This window comes from Alligator sinensis, unplaced genomic scaffold, assembly GCF_000455745.1.
Source record: "Alligator sinensis unplaced genomic scaffold, ASM45574v1 scaffold417_2, whole genome shotgun sequence".
NCBI lineage: Eukaryota > Metazoa > Chordata > Crocodylia > Alligatoridae > Alligator > Alligator sinensis.
Window position 1 is genome coordinate 303,234 of NW_005842456.1, and position 19,705 is coordinate 322,938.

The 19,705-nt window shown below is 41.5% G+C and overlaps 1 protein-coding gene across 1 annotated transcript in view; it reads right to left on the bottom strand.

Moving 5' to 3' along the window:
• Positions 1 to 19,705, bottom strand: part of PDE7B (phosphodiesterase 7B) — a 316,789-nt gene that overhangs the window by 181,826 nt on the left and 115,258 nt on the right. The gene's annotated exons all lie outside the window — the stretch shown is intronic.

Here is a 19,705-nt window from a genome sequence, read left to right on the forward strand (position 1 = left end):
CCGAGGTGCCTCCTGACCCCCCCCTCTCCCCAGCCCCCCCCTCCCCAGTCCGGGGGCTGCCAGTGGGCGATGGGGAGGGAGGAGGAACAGCAGCATGGAGCTGACAGATGCTTTGAATGGACAAAGCTGAGGGAGGGTGGGGGCAGAGAGAAGAGAGCCCCACTCATCTCGCAGCTCCTCCCCCAGCTAACCCGGCTGAGGTATTGGAGGGAGCTGGGCTGGTCCCATGAGGCAAGGGGGCTCCATTCCATCCCACTCCTCCCCCACCATCTCTGCCCATTCAAAGCAGCTGGCAGCTCCATGCTGGCTGCTCCCTCCTCTTACCCATCCCTCCCCCACTGACAGTCCCAGGGGTGGGGCTGGGCAAGTGCTCCCCAGCATGACCACCAGCCCAGCCCTGCCCCCATATGAAAAATTAACCCTGGAGGGGTAACAAGTCCCCTAAAGGCTCTCTGCTTGAGAGTGCCTTAATCTATTACTTCATTTGACCAGAGTTAATTTTTCATGTGATCGGCCATTTTAAAAGTGCTCTGCAGTCATGCATGTGTGTTATGTCATGTCTGTAGAGCACTTTTAGGGGCCCATTTGCACACAAAATATTACTTGTGTAAGCACACCAAGTCTTCACACCTCTTTTGCCCTCTTCCTTTGGAACAGTGGTATGTTCTTTTTCATTGTAAATTGAGAATGGCTTGGACTGTTAGAGCAAGCAACTCCGCTGAACTTTCCAAAGCAATATGAAATAATGCATAATAATGGTTTTCTTGTAAGGCAGATACTGACTGGCATCTCTGTACCTAAAATTCTGGAAGTCAAAGGGGAAAACACAACAAACTTAACTATCGGATCTTTGTGAAGGGGACTTAGCATAGACAGGAGTAACATTTCAGGCCTTGTTTACAAACACAGTGCCCTATCTCTTGATTCAAAAGACCTCTTTATCGTAAATGAGGCCGAGCAGATTCTGAAGCCTGACAAGATGCCAGTGAACTTGGATTAGCTCTTTATTTCAGAGGCACTGCTTTTGAAAGAACCAATAGCTTAAAGTGCCCTGCATTCAAAAGCTTGCCTAAAACTATCCCAGCCATGCAGTTGGTTCAATAAAAGATATCGTTCCCAAAACCCTTGCTTCTTTTAAAATAAAAGTGTTTTTGTTTATTTGCTTTTTAAGATGTAGAATTACTTTCTTTAACATGAATATAAATATGAACTTTGCTGTGTGGCCTAGACAAGGAATTACATCAAGAGCAATAAAATTTCTGCCAAATCTTTAAAAGTTAATAGTTGACGAGTCATAGAGCATACAGCTGCATCTTTCCCCATTGTATGTGCCTGATAATGCTATTCTAACAGAAGAGTTAAGAAAACACCTGCCAAACATTGGCACATTTTTAATTCTCCATGCATGTGTCTGTGCATCTATGTGTGCGTATGTGTATATTTATAATGCATACATTTAGGGTGAGATGCAAAACATTAGATACATGCCAAATTGACTACATTTTGGCTGTGTTCAGATATAAGTGGACACACTTTTCTATGACACATCTTGTGGAGATAATAATACTGTCATTATACATTGTATTATGTGTTGAGAGAAAGGAATGGAAAAAGCTATATAAGTGCTAGCACAGTTTTGATTATCTGAGCATGAAGTACCATATTTTAGTCTGTGGTACCCTTCCTCTTGAATCTGTATGACTTTCTTTTTCAGACCTTGTGATCATCAATGAAACATAGGCAACAAGATGCCAGTGGTGTATGGGATGGCTCAGGACAAACTGGAGGTTGATCCATTATGTTTCTTACCTCCTGACACTTTGGAAACATGTTAGTTTCCCTTTAAACTGCAGGGAAACTACATTACCTCTAGGCCAGGGGTGGCCAACCCATGGCATGAGTGTTACAAGTGACCCAGGCAGCCTCTGTGTGTGACATGAGAGAGGCTGCCTGTGCATAAAAGAATCCAGAAGCTACTTTTAAACTGTGTTGCTAATGGTTTCGACAAGGTGCTTAATAAAGGGCAGTAATACTCAAATCTGTGTTTGTTTCTTATATAGCATAAGAGTTAACAATACCCAACATATTTTCAGCCCTACTGCTGAGATTCATATCCACTGAAAAAAATTACAACCAGCCTGTTCAACCGGTGGCCCATGGGCCATATTCAGCCTGCAGAGAATTAGGTTCCAGCTCCCAGGTTTCTGCAGGGCCACCACTCTGTCCATCACTGGCTGCAACAGCAGCCAGAGTCTCCTGGCTTCTCGTCCCTCCTCCAGCTTCTGCTTCCTGTCCCCACCCCAGTGCACGGGCAGTGTAGGGTACAGTACAGTTCAGGAAGCCCAGGCTGCATGAGCACACAGTGCACTTCTGGAAGGGGTGTGGGTGTGCCGCGGAGCATTTAAAGGGGGGAGGGTGCTTCTGCATGGCATAGTGCCTGCGGTGGGGCTATGGCTTGCTTTGGTGCAGCCTGTGGGTGTTAGGCCCCTGGCCCCTTACAAGCTGGCTAGCCCTGACTTACAACTAAGTCTTTGCTTTTGTTGATACAGAAATATGCTTTTGTTATACAAGTGTGACATGAGTCTCTTTTCTCCTCTGTTCTCAGAAGGAGAAATCAATTTCAAGCCAACAGACCTCTCTCCTTTTTAAAAGCTCTTGTAATAAAGTGCCTTTGATGCCAACATTTCTCTGTGTGTTTCATCAGTGTGTTCTTCTTTAAGCTGAAGAAAAACTAAAATACCAGATTAACCAAGTCTTGTATGTGCATAAATAAAGTACAAGTAATCTTACTTTTTTATAGAAACACACATTTAGAATATGATTTATTCCTTTGGATACAATACTAATCTGTATTATATATATTATATTTCAAATATGTACTTGGGATGAAATATATTATATTTCAAATGACTAATCTGTATTAAATATATTATATTTCAAATATGTACTTGGGATGACATCTGAACCTTTTATTCAGTGGGACTTTTGCCCTTCGATAAGGGCCAGGATTTTACTTTTGGTGAGGTCATATTCGTATTTTTTTTCCAGAACTTGCCTTCATTTCTGGTAAGAAGACAAAGCTGGAGCCAATGTCTGGATTACCTCTAGGCCAGGGGTGGCCAACCTGTGGCATGAGTGTCACAAGTGGCACAAGCAGCCTCTGTATGTGACGTGCAGATCAAGGAGGGGATAGACATCAAGGTGGCAGATAGGGCAGGAAGCAGAGCAAGAGATTGGGCAGGGAGCACAGCACCAAGTAGTGTAGAAAGCAAAGCATCAGATCAGGCAGAGTAAGGGGATCAAATTGGCACTTGTGGGGGTGGTGGTGTATAGCTCGTCTGTGGCATGCCTTTCAAAAATGTTGGACCCGCTGCTGGTCATTCATATAGAAAGCACACAAAAAATATCCAGCGAAGCCTATAGATAATAGTGGGTCAACATTCTTCTACCCACCTGATTAAACCTGAAGTAAATCAGGATCCTTCCACCAGCTCCTGGACAGAACAAGACATCTGAGTGATGGTACCAAGTGGGAGAAGAAATGAGAAAGCTGAGTAGTAGCATAGGTGGCAAGTTTGGGCCACTACCTTGCTTTGTTTCTCTCTGTCTGCCAGGAGAAATCATGAAGTCCTCCAGATGCTCCACAGTTAAATTTTACATTTAAAACAGAATGAAAATCAAAATATTAAATGAATTTTGCTATATGTATCTACATACCTCAGTTAGATTTCCTCACACCAGCTCATATGCCATTCTGCACCATAAAAATACCCCAACCCTCTGTTTGCAGTGTCCTTGGTCCCCTACTCTATTCCACTTGTAAATTCAGTTGATATGGGCAATCCAAGTTGTTTAGATGGCTGTAGTGGAAACTGGAGCTGTATGAGATGGAGCAAGGGAGACTGAGAGGTGAAGATGCCTCTGCTGTGGCTGTGCAGTCCCCATCCAGGTCTGGCAGGCATGCAGCCTTGGGGCCGCATGCTGTCGCAAGTGGCAGCAGGTCACAGCCAGGCAGCAGCCCCCACTGCCAGACTGCAGCAGTGGGGAGAGGGTGCAGGGAACTCTCAGTCCAGCTGGCACAAGGGGTAGTGTCCCCAGGTACCAATTGTCCCACAGGTGCTAGCTCCAGGCTCTAGCTCCCCCTGGCTGTAGATCTGGGAGGAGCTGGGCAGGGTTATTTTGCTGCAAGTGGCACAACTTGCCCCACAACAAAGTGCATGTCTGGGCATGTGTGCTGAGGCAAAAATCTTTGTCTCAAATTTGTGCCACTCCTATTTGAATTGCTGTAAGCGCACATGTCTGCATGTGTGGATGTGCCCTATGAAACTATACAAAACTTTCTATTTCCATCTGTGGGTAGGTGAGACAAAAGGAACAGATTATATTGGATACATTTTTCTCAGCTGACGTACTGAATAGGATTTTATGGTTTATCTTATTTCATGCTATTTGTCATGAGTTGCTGCTGATATTCAGTTACACACACACACACACACACACACATACACACAGAACTTCCAAGGGTGTCTATTCAAACACCTAACCTAGAGATTTCAATTTTCCCATAGAACCTCATGTACAATCCTAGTATGAATTCCTGGTTTTGCTCATCTTTTATGATTTGATAGGTATCTGTGTGACATTTTCAGACGCTGTACAGAAAAGCTCTGCAATGAATTACATTGCTATAAAAATGTTCTCTCATTGACAAAGGAGTAACCGAGAGTTAACCAAGATGGGAGCAAATCAAAATCTCAGACTCAGAAACCTCCATACTTTGGCAGGAAACACTGATGTACATTTTTGCAACTGGCCCTGCTCTTTATCATGCAGCAGGCTAAACACAGCCTCCAGATACAGATACTTCTAAACTTTGTTGTGAAATAGGATCACAATTCATATTTTGTGGCTTAAGCCCATCTGTACCAATTAGTTTTTGTTACTTTGTTTACCACTTGGTGCTACCTTGTAGTTTCAGACTGCAATTCAGTGCAATTTCCTACAGAATACTGAGTAGCTACCATTAGGAGGAGTGATTTATTTGTAAGGGAAAGGCATGGGATATTTCCTCTTATAAACTGTTTGCTCTAACCATCCATAAGCCTCCCGGCTTGAAAATGCATTCCTCTAGCTGTATTTCTGTGGTCTGTATTATAATCTGCAAAATATAAGACATGCTGTTTGTCCCTTCCTGTTTTTTGTGGCTTCTCAACACAACACACCTCTCCTGTCTAGAAATTTCACAAAAAAATTGCAAATAATACATTATTACTATGGGTTGTTCCAGAGACTGAAAACAGACCTACAGCAGCAGGGAATGGCTCATGGAAATGAGGTCTAGGGACAGACATTCAAAAAGTCTGAGTCTGAATTGATTCAATCTTTGCAGGTTAGTCTAACCTGCAAAGCTTGAACCAATTTGGAGATGGATAGACATTCCCTTTTCATTCCAGAAATGCAGGTACATGCCTGCAGTGGCTCAGGCTAGAAGCTGGGGTGGGGGGGAGGGTGCTAGAGCAGCCCTCCCTTCCATTCTACAGTGCTGAGCTGAGGGGGAGTGTGGCCAGGCCCTGGAAAGATGCTCTGATTAGGGAGAGGTACAAACTCCAACCCTGCCTGCAGTCCCAGGCTTTTCCCTGCTGGCTGCTGAAGGGGCAGGAGTGTTGCCAGATCCTGCATCTGCTGGTACTGAGCTTTTCAATCTCCATCTCCCTGATTCTTCACACTGTCTGCAAACCAGGTCGTTTCTAACACCTTTCTCTGTCCCCTCTAGAAGACTGATAGATTGCAGCCAGCAGGTTGTCAGAACAAAGTTTATCAGCCCATCAACCCCTACAAAAGAACACATCTCTCTCATTAGTTTCAAGCTCTTTTTATCTGCAGGGTGCATTTGCAAACCGCTAGCTGTCTGCCTTTTATTCCAGTGAAATTGGAGGCCCACACAGACACCTCTTAGCATTAGCTAGCATGGGAGGTGAGGGGGAGAATAGCCAGATGCTGGGTCCCTGAGCTGGGGTCCCTGCCATGGGAGAGAGGTGTGGGGGGAGGGGTCCCTGCTTGAGCAGCCAGCGGGGAGAGGAGTGCGGGGAGGGGAAGCCTGGAAGCTGCTGCAGTCCATCAGCCAGCTGGAGCAGTTATAGTACTCAGGCTAGGAAGGAGAGGGGTAGGGCCAACCCTACTCTGCTCCAGCAGACAACCCCACCCAGAGATGCTGGGAGACTCTGGTTTAACTTAAACCAGGAAGGGGTCCAGGACAGATATTGCATAAACTGGTTTCACCCAAAGCAGTGAAGTCTGATACCAGGTTTATCTCAAACGGGTTTCAGCCATTTTCAAATTGGTTTCTAATCACTTAAACCGTTTTATGTATAATGTCTGTTTCTAGCCTAAGAGGTAATTCCAGGGATAGAATCCACACCTCTATACTCAAAACAAGGTACAGGCTTAGGCAACTACTGTTTGACATGAGAGCAGCAGAATTGGCTTACTGCTTACATTCTGTATGGTTATAGCCATGCAGATCTATACATGTTGTGGACCCAGATCCAGATCCACAAAAGTACTTACATGCCTCAAGTGGGTCTTAAGTGCCTAAGTCCAGAAGTATGGATCACAAAACCCTTTGACACCCTTGCTCTAAAAAGTATATAAATTATTTGGGCAACAGGCTGTAGGCAAATTTACCTCAGGTAAGAGCCATACCTATTTAAAAGAGAAATTAATAGACAGTAGTAGAATAAATAGAATTATCTGCAGGATAGCTCTTCCTAATACTTTAGCAGGATCAGGGTATTCACTTCATTTTGTCTTTAAGTAGGAAAAGGCATAAGCCATGCATGTATTTAGCCATTTAGGGCCTCATTTCATATCCCCTGAGCTCTTGTACTCTTCTTCAATAGTTCTGAAAGAAATACAGGAGTAGCTCCCTTTGTCCAGGAATGATTAAATGATTGTTTTTGGAGAAGCTATTTGATATTTATCTTCTTTACATGGTTTTGGGCACAAACTTCATGTTAATAAAGACAAAAGAGGTCTTGTTTGATTGGCATAAAATGAAAACACAATGGCTAAGTAGCACAATAGCAGAGTGTGTACACTGTAAACGACTTGTCAAACAATCCTATTGAGTCTGCATGCCCACCCATTTGTCACTTTCAGTTTCCATGCCACATTCAAACTGTAGGAAGCTTGGAATCTCAGGGTCTTCCAAATACAGTGGTGGGCTGGTGTGCTGCATCATTAATCTCCTTTTTCTTTAACACTATGAGGAACAAGTGAAGAGAACACACAAAAACCTGTTCTTAATGGAAAACTGCAATTCTTATTATTACATCTGATTATAGCTAAAAAAAATAATACCTCATGATAAATGAAGGATTTTTTTAAAGTGCCTTACCTTTTATAAGAATAATAGAATAATAACATTCCATAAAATTAATGAAGTCAGAAGGAGCATGAATGTATTTAAATAAACAGACTTTCAGTTACAACCTTTGTTTCTCACATAATCTGGTGTTATCATTCAAAAAACGGAGAAAAATTCTGAGAGGCAAGGATTTTTATGAGTGATATCCTTCAACCAACCAATTGCATGGTTGGGATAGACTAGATGAGCTTTTGAATGCAAGCTTTTAAATTCCAGCCACACAGTTGATCCAATAAAATTTATTACCCACAAAAATCCCTGCCTCTTGCAGATTTCCTGGACCATAATGGCTAAAAGATCACTACCAACCAGAAATATTGTGAAATATTTATCTCCTTTTTGAAGATCACTACCTATCAGAAATATTGTGAAATATTTATCTCCTTTTTGATACACAAGGGGCACATCTACATGTGCACTTTAATGTGCAGTAGCTTATTTTCCTGTGCATTAGTGTCACAGCAAAAACTGTGATAATATGCTAATGTGCTGTAAAATTAGGCTACTGCTCATTAAGTGTCACTAGAAAAGCATACGCTTTTGCTATTGCACATTAGGGCAGCCTAATGCACATTTAGTTAGTACCTTACATTAGAAGTACTACATTTAAATGCACTGTAGCAAAAGTGCGTTAATGAATGTATGGATGCACCCAAAGACTAACATTCCCTGTTATCTAATCTGTGTCATCACACCGTTCACAGTCATAGGATGCATTAGTAACGGTGCTTTGTGTGGAATCATCTTCATTTGCAGTAACAGTAAGAGGAGTTAAAGGCAGGGGAAAAAGCGTGGCGTATTATGTTTCTAAATTTAGTTTAGAACATCTTGTCATGAATTGGATAAAGATCATGGACTTTATATATCTAGACTTTATACATAGTCATGCACACAGACACACTATTTCATAGATGCATTCACAACTGCTTAGCGAATCAGAATTTGAGAGAAATATTTCCAGCCCTTCTGCACTTCACCTACTTATCAAAAGCAAACTTCTAGCTGATCAACAAACACCTAGCGGAATGCAAACCTGCCTAAATAATAAATGCAAAAACTTGTCAATGCATCTCCCTTGCAACTACAATCAATAGTCCCCACAACAAAACCATCAGAATCCACAGATCCTACACATGTCTAGCACAGATGGTGGCATATCTCATCCGATCCACCAAATGCCTCTGTGAAACTATGTGGGAGAAACTGCGGTAAACAGCTGCTATGTGCCCAAAAGAACTCTCAAGAAAAGTGATAAAGAATAGAAACACCTGTGAGATAACACTTTCCATAGAACAACCACACTATTTCTGACATCACAGTTATTTCTCAAGTGAAATCTATAAAACACCTTCAGAAGATGTGCTTGGGAACAAAAATTCATAGCTTTACTAGACACTAGACACCATGGACTTAAGATAGATAACGGCTTCATGGCTCATTATAATTTAACTGGTGTCTCTTCTAACCTCTCTGAACTCTACTTGCAGTAATGACCATTTTCCCTTTTGAAGGGCCTTGTTTTCTTATTTACAACTTGTTCTTACTTCCTTACTTGTTCAACTGTACTTCTCTTGTTTTGAAACTACTTCGGATATCTACTTTTTGTCCCTAGTTTACAGCCTTCTTCCATTCCTCTAAGTGACTGTTGATGAAACAAGCTTTGCTTAATCTGTTACTTGGGTTAGACTGTTCCTGCTCTTTTACAAAACCTGAGGAAGGTGCCCAGAAGCATGTCTAACAGATATCCAGCTACAAGCTTTGCTTTTCACAGAATACTCATATATTTGGTATTATTTAAAAAAAACGTAGAAACATACAGAGGCAAGTATTTTTGTCGTGATAACCTTTATTGGACCATTTGCATGGTTGGGATAGACTACACAGTTGGTCCAACAGACTACATCACCAAAAATCCCTTGCTTTCAGCTCTGTTGAGGTCCTACTTGAACAGGTAGAGCTCCAAGCTTTTTGCTGTAAATGGATATGGATCCTAATGGCCATTTAACTGTGAGAAGTTTTGAGTAATCACAGTGAGCACCATAAATATAACCATGAAGTTTTAGGTAGCCACAGAAAGTCCCCATCCCCAACATCAAAAACAAGACCTAATTTTGTGAAGATTAATGCATGTACTTTAATTAATGCACTGTGAGGAAATGGACTGCTCAGAGTGCACGTGTATATATTTTTGCATAGTTGGGATATAAACCAAGTATGTATTTAGCTATTTCATATTTGCTGTGCTCATTCACTAACTTCAATAGGAGTTCCAAAATAAATACAGGAGTAGCTCCCTATGGTTTTAAAGCTAAGTACCAACAAAGCTGATAACTTTGACAAATGTGGAAATACTTGATTAGCTGCTGCTTTCTTGTTTTATACCCCACTTCAGAGCATAATGGACATACATACTGAATTTACTCAAATACAAGACAAGGTTTCCCCCCAATCCCAATTGTCATGGGGGGTAAAGCCCCCCATCTTATAATCACATACAAGGAAATCTCATTAAATACAGTCTATCATTAAGCTGCTGACAAAAGCAGTATATGCTCAGAAATGGAAACGAACCATGATAAAATGCAGCCAACACTGAGCATGATTATTAAACACATGGCCCCATTGGGCAAATATGCTGATGAGAACCTTGTTTTTTTTAATTTACAGATTTTAATTAAAAACCACACGTATCATCCTACACTTAAAGCTTCACACATTGAGCATCCTTGTTTTACAAAACTTCACATCACAAGAACAACTACTTATCCAAAAACATACAACTACATATATTAAACACTTAACAACATACACAAACTTCCCATGAAAAGCCATTAAGGAGCTCTTTGGCCATGTGCACACGAGCTAGCATGTGTCTGTTGGAGCAGCTCAAAGCAGCTGGAGATGCCACAGAAGGTATGCCACAAGCTAAAAAATGTTCTCCATGCTGCATATTTGCAGTGCAGTCTCTAAATTTGATACTGGGGAATCCAGGTATCAAAAGAAAACATCCCAGAAAAAAGTGGCACATTCCTGGAGCATGCCCAGAAGCAACTGGAGGCTGGAACCAGAGACATGTCCAGAAGCAACCAGGTCCTCCAAGGAGATGCTCTAGCACCTGGCCAGAATGTTTCCATGCCTGCCACATGCTGCTGCTGTTCCAGGCTGCTGTCTCAGTGTGCTGGAGGAAATACCAGGCATGGTTGGTAGGAGTGACTTGGAGCTGGCTGGGACCCAGTGTCTGGGTTGGGTTGCTCCATAGCCTGCCTGTCAGTCCTGGGGGCTACACATGGCACATAGAGCCAGCTCAGCCCACTGGCATGCACCCAAGATCACGATTTTTGACTCTCCCTGCAATGGCAAATGGAAAGGGCATGGTTAGGATCTGATCCTTGATCCCAAAACTGCACCTCCTGCCAATGCATGTGTAGCATGGTAGGAGGCGTGATTGGAGCTCAGATCTCATGGCACCTTTAAATGAACATGTGACAGGGGCCTACAACTGATGGATGAATTTAACTCTGTCTTCATTAATTGGTGTGCCTGGACCCTTCCTGGGTAATAATCCAAGGACAAGATCACACTCATTTTCTTAATCCCTCATCTTGAAGTTGAAAAAAATATTTGGAAGGCTCACTTTAAAAAAACCCAGCAAAAACAAAACAAAAACAAGCCTTTTCTATTGGAATATTGTCACCTTCAGGCAAGAATGCTAATGCTAACACTTGGATAATAGACAGAAGACAAGACTAATATTTTAAATCTGTTTGTACATTTGCATATATACTATATTCCAGAAGTCTCTTAGAGTTATGAATCTGCATGGCCTGACAAAGCCTAGCATGTCCAGGATTATTATTATTATTATTATTACTTGGATAGGCCCATAATTTATTTTCAGTTCCTTGGAAATAAAATTCAATGCTATTAAAGTAGCAAAGATATGATGGCTATTCAAGCACATTCCATCTTAGAGTGTGAAAACATGATGTATTTACATAGCTAAAACATACCAGTTTATATACTCATGTCTGGATTGGTTAGACTACCAGCTCTCCCTAGGTAGCTGCCTGTACTAGGTGGCATGGGAACCAATAGTGGTCTGTTTGTATTGTATAAAGGGTTAGCTGGGGTGCAGCTGACTAGAACTGTAGACTAGAACTACATGTCCAGTGCCAGTTACCCCTCTGTATAGTTACCATGATGTATTAACCATTAACTGTTGTATGGGGTACTGTTTCTTTAAATGTCGCAACTTTGGGGCTGGTACAGACATTCGAAAAGTCTCAGGTGGAATTGATCTAAGTTACATGATTTTCTGTAAGTGGTGCAGTTTAAACTGGTAGTGAACAAACACATGTCCATTGCGGGGGGGAGGAGGAAGGCCCAATCTAAGACTGGGTTCTGTCTGTGTGCGCCGAACTTCTGTTCAGCTACGGCTATGGATCGGTTTCCAATCACTTATACCTGTAAAAGTGTAATATCTGTACCTGGCCTGGGTGCCTACTCAGTTACCATGTTGCCGCCCCAGATGGTTGTGTCATGCTAATCTTCCTTGTGCTAGTCTTGCTTCTACCACTGTGGACTTTGGAAGAACAAACTGACCCTACAGTGGAGTGCCTTACACTCATGTAGGACTATGTCACATGTCCGCTCCACATTTACACTAATGCAAAGGCAGATTAAACTGGTTTAAATAAAGGTGTTGTGTGTCTGCATCCCACAGGCCTACTTACCACAATAGCCGATTTCCTTCACAGTTTTTACTAACATCCCATTTCAGGACCTATCCAGCCCCGAATTTCTCCTTAGCACACTAAAAGTTAGATGCATTTAATAGTAAAGGCTCAACCAAAACTAAGATATAAAAAAGTTTCAAATCCCTCAGCACAGCTTTCATTATTCTAAAAAGCATATCAGCCTCATTTTTTCATGGCTGATCTCCTTCACTGCTTTGATGGTACAATGATGCAAATTGTCTAACTTGTGTTACAAGGTCTGCATATTAGCTTGTAGGTGTTGGGGATTCAGAGACATCATACATTTCCCCTGCAGTTCCCCCTTACTGTCACCATGGTACATATATGGCCCTTGTTATTGTAATATTTTGCTGCCTCAGAATCTTTCATAGATTTATTCTAACAACACAAATGTCTATTATCCTCAGTGTACAGATGGAGGAGCTGATGCTCAAAGAGACTAAATCACTTGCCCAATATCACAAAGAAAGTCTGTGGCAGATCTAAGACCTGAATTCAGGTCTGCTTATTCCTATACTAGCCCCCTAATTTGTGTATCAGCTACCTTCTCTGTGTCGTATATTAAACTTGATCCTGCTCTTCATTCCTATTCAGTCTTTGGCATCCTTGGTCAGTCTTCCAGTGAGCTTGCCAGTTTTTACCATGGTATTTGTGAAGTGAAAAATTTTCCAGATGAAACTGGACTCTGACCACTAAGGCTTCTTTTAACCCGGTCTGCCAAACAACAACAACCTGGTAGTAGGTTTTCATTACTATCAATGTGGCTTGGTTTAGTTTATTGATAATAGATGTTGGAAGGACATTAGGTCCCTGAAAGCCAGATGGGGTGTTGAAAACTGTCCAGAAGACACACCAGGAAGAAAGAAAAGATCTTTTGCTAGAAGGAAGGACCGTGTGAATGAATAACTGCTGCTATAATGGACACATCTGTTGCCATGACTACCAAACCTACTCAAAGTCGCTGCACCACAGATCACTCAGAATTAGGCTTAGTCTCAGGTCTATGCAAGATGGGGTGTGTGGGGTCAGTTACTTTACTTCATTCACGAACATATACAATATATGCATTGATAGTGCACGTAATATTAATAACAGTATCATTTTAACATAGCACTCTTAATTTGATAATCCATATACATTTTGTTTTTTATTTTTCTTCTTAAAAATTGGGTCTAGAGATTCAGGACCCGATTCAAAGCTCACTGAAGTAAAATGGAATCTTTCCATTTACTTTAGATATTATTTTAGATTAGGCCTTTAATGCTCATAATGGCCAACGTCCTTCATCCGTATTAGGATGGTTCAAAACCTGCTTAATCTGCAGTGTCCATTTGCAGTGAAGGACAAGCTATACAGCCATTTGTTACAGCTCTTACTTCAAAGGGCATTGCTTCTCCATTCAGCTGGAGCACGGCGGCCTTCCTTTGCTGCTGAGGGGAAATCTGGTATCCTTTGAATAAAGGCTGCAGCAGTCAGCTGGATTACCTCAATGGTCCCAGGCAGCTTTTTGCTGCACCTTTACATACCCCTGGCTAATTCACAAACTCATTTTTGCAGGGGGTGGGTAAAGAACCTCACCCTGCAGTGTTCGGGTTCTAATGGCCGCGTCTGCACAGGATGCTGACTGCACAGTAGTTACTGTACACAGTCATTTACTACTTGCATATACAAGTACTAAATAACTGCAAAGTAACAAGTTAATCAGCAGTAGGGTCCCTGAATGGCTTTTCTTTTCATGTCATGCAACGCTGCTGTGCAGTAGTAATGAGCTACTGTGCAGTCAGCATCTTGTGTAGATGCTGCCACTGTGTAGCATAGACAGAAGATGTTCTGATGTTATTTTTTTATGCTGACTATGTTGCTGTATACAGTGTGGCCAGATCATGTTGGAATCTGGAAGAATGCACAGGCTAAAATTTGATAAATATAAATTACTGCAAAGTAGAAACAATTAATGGAATTTTAAAAAGCTAGAAGACCTTGGATGCAGTTTGTTACATGCTATCAGTCAAGGAAGCTAAGTCAAGGGGTTTGCCTAAATAAGGGCTACAAGATCAGGTTATGTACATACAAAATGTACAGGTCAAGCATTTCTTACAAGTTCAGCCTTGTTAAAAGTGAAAACGTACTGCTTTCTCTGAAGGTTAGACAGGATCTGAAACTTTCAGCCAAGGGATCCCATTCTTCTTATTTTTTTAATAATACCCTATTCATGGATTTGTAATTGAATATATAAATTCTTTAAGCAAAATACTACAGTATACAGAATGCAACTCTATGTATTCTGACTGGCTGGTGGCTACTATTAACCAATCAGCACACAGGAATCGTCTTCAGTGATTATACAAATATATGCCCTCTGATTGCTGCAGTGAATGTCTATTAACAAATATGATCATCTTCGCTTCTGACCTCTTTTTATTCGGTTTTAATATCTTCAGTTAGATGGGATGACAAAGTTAAAATATGCTTCCCATAAGAGGCAAGGAGGGATCATGACAGCATTGTGTTTAGGTAAGGTGTGAAGAAGGGATCAAAGGAAGTGATATTTCCTTTCTATTAAGCACTGCTTAGACCACACCTGGATTACTGTGTCCACTTTTTGGCCCCATCCTAAAAAAGAAGCATGTGGACAGTTTGGAAAGAGTCCAGAGCAGGGCAACAAAAATGATTAGGGGCCCCAGAAGCAAGACATATGAAGAAAGCTTGAAAGAACTAGGGTCGTTTTGAAGAGAAGACTGAGGAAGGATTTGATAACAGTTTTTAGATACTTAAAAGGAGACTGTAGAGAAGATGGAGATGGGTTTTCCTTTGTGACTGTAGAGGACAGGACTAGGTACAATGGCCTCAAGCTGCAGCAGGGGAGATTTAGGATGGAGATTAGGAGGAACTTTTTGTCAAGGAGAGGAGTCAGGCATAGGCTAGAACAGGCTACCTCGAGAAGCTGTGGAATCTCCATGCTTGGAAACTTTCAAAAGCAGGTTAGAAGGACACTTGACTGGGATGGTTTAATCAGGAATGGTTCTGCCTTGAGCAGGGGCATGGGCGACTAGTGCCTCCTGAGTCGAGGCGGGGGCAATTGCCCCCCCACCCCAGCAGCCAGTCAGTGAACGGGGTGGGGGGGGAGGTCCTCCTGCAGTCAATCACACCGACTGGGGGGGACCGATTGCGCTGACCAGGGGGTGCTCTCAGGGCGGGGCACCAGCGCTCCCACCTGCCCCGCTGCCCATCACCTAATTGGGGAATGCTGGCTGTCAGGGGGTGCACCAGCACTCTCAGGGTGTGCATGTGCACCCCCATGCACCCCTTATGTATCGCCACTGAGCAGGGGGTTGGACTAGACCTGGTGAGGTTCCTTCTAGCTCTGGTTTCCTATCATCCTATGAAATATTAAGACAATCATATTTGTTTTACCCATGAAAATCAGGGGCCAGATACTCATCTAGCAAAATTGTTAAAGCATCCTGGATTTTTACTGGGTTGGGGCAACACATACCAGCTGAGAATCTGACCTCAGGACTCTTAAGGGCAGCAGTCAAGATAATAAAATATCAGTCTCTTGATTTATAAAATCCATAAAAAAATGTAATAAGATGGAGAACACATCTTTCTATAACACTGAGTCTGAACATTGCACATTTGATAATAACCATACCTAGAGTGCATCACATACCTATCATCTTACAGGTAGGAAGTACCTTTAGGTCACCAATCAATTTAATGTATCTGCTCACGTTACTTTTATTTTCATGCTTAGGAAATCACTAACAAACACTCATGTCAGTGTAAATGTTATTGACTTCGTTAGGGACCAAGCTTAGCCCCTTAAACTGAAAAAAGTTATGTAGCTTCACTATACCTATTCATACATTCTTCTACCAAACTGCTGTCTTCCAGTTTCCAACATCTTATTCCTCCTATAGGACCAGTGAAAAACGCTTTTCCCTATGTCTAATGCTAGAGGAAAGCCATTGCTCTACAGGTTGTACTCCATCAGGCAGATTTGCATTTTCATCAGTTTTACTAGTAACTCTTGGAATACCCAAAAGATTCTCAAATTTGAATAAAAACAGAACCAATAATGTCATTAGGTAAAGAAAGAGACTGTTCTCAGGCAAAAACTGATCGATATTGTTCTAAAATACTAGTCGATATTATGTAATTTTTTGCATGACGTTTGTGTCAATGAAGATCCATAGGAATAAACAGTTAATGCTCAAAACACCTCTTGGTTACTTTACAAAATAATAATTACCCTCTTGAAACTCTTGAGGATTTCCCACAAGATTTTTGAAGCACAGAATTAGTGTTGTGGTGGCTGGTATAATGACTGTTCCACAACAAAGAATGAATAGTCGATCAAGTCATCACCCTCTGGGAGCATGCTGCCCTTTGTGCATGAGTTAGACCCACAAATACCATATCCATCAACACACCATCCTCTTTTCCTCTTCTGCTTCCTTAGCATTTCCTGTAGGGCTGAACTCTCCAAATAGGGTCCTCCCTGACAATAGGCATCATAAAGTTCTATATTAAGAGTTTACAATTTACTGTATCCAGAGGCATTACTGACAATTTTGGCGTCCTGGGAGGCACAGAGGACAGCCGTTGCTGTGAGGTCTAGTGGGGTACTGACTGTATCTTACTCTTTCCACAAAGGCCCTGTGGCCCAGGTAAAAAGGTGGAAGAAACAAACTAAACATTCTCCCATGACCTACAACACTAAGGCTTAAAATTGTGGACTTTTCTCTGTACTTTCAAATGGCACAAGGAAAGGTTAAGTTTCTGTTTCCCTGTTTTGAATTCTTATGGTCTCTGCTTTCTGTCACAGCCAGGACTATAGCTGTTTCCCTGTGGTTTGTATTATTTCTGACACAGGAATTCAATTGCTGTATTTGCACTCAGGGTAGCAAGATACAGCCCAGTTGTAGTGATTTCTCTGAATGGTGTCTAGAGATGGGTAGAAAGATACTGGACAGAGAAGCCCAGTCTGTCTACTTGGAGTAAATTTGGCTGTAGTAGTATGTGCTAGCACTGCTGCAGTTGAGGAGCAGGCTCAGCAGAGGGAACCAGAATGCCCCTGTCCTGTCCTTCCTTTCCTGCCCCCCATGGATCTTTGCCCATAGAAGCAGGGCAGTCCTGCCTGCCTACCTTTGTGTATGGGTGGGTAGGGTTAAGTTGAATGACGCCCCTCCCTGGGATTTTTGCCATGGGAGGTGCAGGGAAATTCTTTAAACTGACTTTGGCACTTGATCCTGACTTTGACTTCATCTCTGTACTCTTGGCTGGTTATTCCTGGCTCTGAGCCCCTGCTTGCAGAGGTATAGCAGGGCAGCTCCATGCATGGTGCAGTGCTGGGCTGCTGTTGTGCAGTTTGTGGTAGCATGTTCAGCTATTACTCTAATGATAGCTATTTTTGTGCTCCTCCCTGCCCCTCAGTTATGCTACTTTGTTTGCTTCTGTTCCTGTTTTAACCTGCTGACCTAAGCAATGTCATTCCCTGATTTTGCCTTGACCCTTGGATTAATATCCTGACCTCAGATTGACACTCAGCTTGACCATAGCTTCCACTCCAGTAACCCCCTGTGTGATCCATTTGAACCAACTGCCTACACCCTGGTCCACCCAAACAGTTTATACAGACTAAAATAATACAAGGGTTCATGGTCTTCTGGCTCCATAGATTTCCTTGCAGGTGCCCCTCTCCATAGAGGATTTGGTAACTGACCTGTGGGAAATGCACATCCAGATGGATGCCCTGCAGGTATAGAACAAGTTCATGCAGACTCAAGTAGAAACCTTGCAACATCTGTATACAAACAAATCCTTGAACATAGTTCTTTCCATTAACTATATTTTTATTTCTCATTCTATTTACTAGCCCTTCATACTACCATCGTGTGCAAAGAATGATGTTCAAACTCTAAATGTGGAATGCTCTGTATGTCTGGGATAAAGTCAGACCTTCAGCTTTATTTCAAGGCAGATGTTGGTGCTTAATCACTTTTGTGTTATTTATTTTAAAGGTTTTATGTATTTATATTATTTATTTATTTATTTATTTTAAGCTAGCAATGGATGACAATGGCATTTACATGAAAATAACTCCCTTAGAATTATGGTATTATGAGCTCAATGGTACTTAATCCATGGATTATTCTTGGTATGATAAAAGCATTATATCTCTATCGTTCCTGTCAGCTTGTGATGATTAGGACTTCTAATACATTGATTATTGATGTGATCTATTGTGGCCCATTGTGTCAACACATACTTAGGAATCTGTGCTTTGTACACATGAAAGATTTCATCTGGAGTTGTTATGGCCTATTGTGACGCTTGAGATTTGTATTAATTTAGCATGCATGCAGATGAAAGTCTTGTTCCTGTATGGCAATCTAGTCTGAGGACATTTTCAGGAGCAAGTGTTTAGTAGTGAATATTTCATCCTTCCTCTTTTTCAGGGCTATCTATGCATTATACTACATATTCACCTCAGCTCTGGCAGTAGAACAGTCCCAAGAAGTTAGGGCATAATCCTACAAATATCCCAGGGATTCCATATTTTGCTTGAGGTCTTTTTCACGCCTAAGTTATGTTATTCGATGGTTTTTCTTTATCCTAATATTAATACTGTTAGTTTTTTTTCAGAAAAAAATCTTACAAATCAACAAAGCTAATGACATTAACATGGCTACAGAAAGCAGTGGAAAAAAACAGTATATTTCTGCATTTCTGAGGAACGTTTATTTTTTTCAATTTTAACAATTTATAAGTAATGTGAAAATTTGCACAACTTCAGTGGATAAAAGTTTTGCTGGCTGTCATCATCTGAAGACCTGGGGACAGGTATATTACAGTAAGTTTACTGTTGAATTTTTAAAGGCATTAAGGGTTTATATATTTTTTACTAAGCACATAGAAGTACAACTTTGTATTACATATGCCAGACTTGCAAAATTATGTATCTGCAAGCCATGTTGTTAAAAAAAACCCCTTAATTTTATGTTCAGATATTGTATAATAAACTTTAGAGTTTCAGAAAGAGCTCTGGACTTGTTAATATCAGGCTTGAGAACGATAAATACCAATATTAGCCTAGTTACAGCTATATGATGATCACACCTAGAATTATATTCTATTTTTGCTAATTAAAAGCTCACCTGAAAAAAAAGTACTACGAAGGACAGACCTGAGTTGGAAACAATTTTTTTTTCCATAAACATTTTCAAGATTTCAAAATTGTTCTCCTTCTGTATTGTGTTAAAAGTATGACCTTTCTCAATTCTTCACAGAAGGCAGACAATGAGATAGAACATTCTCCTCATCCCAAATATATAATGCCTGGTGGTTAGGCACTTGTATGTGTTCTGGGATACCAGATACAAGTCTGCCATTCCCCATTTTTGCATATGAATACCTGAATCACCAGGCTGTGATCTCCCAGCCAGCTCAAATGAAAGATGCAGCTGAAGAAAATTCTGTCCTCCTTATAGTGTGCAGCAATTGCTACCAAGCTGTA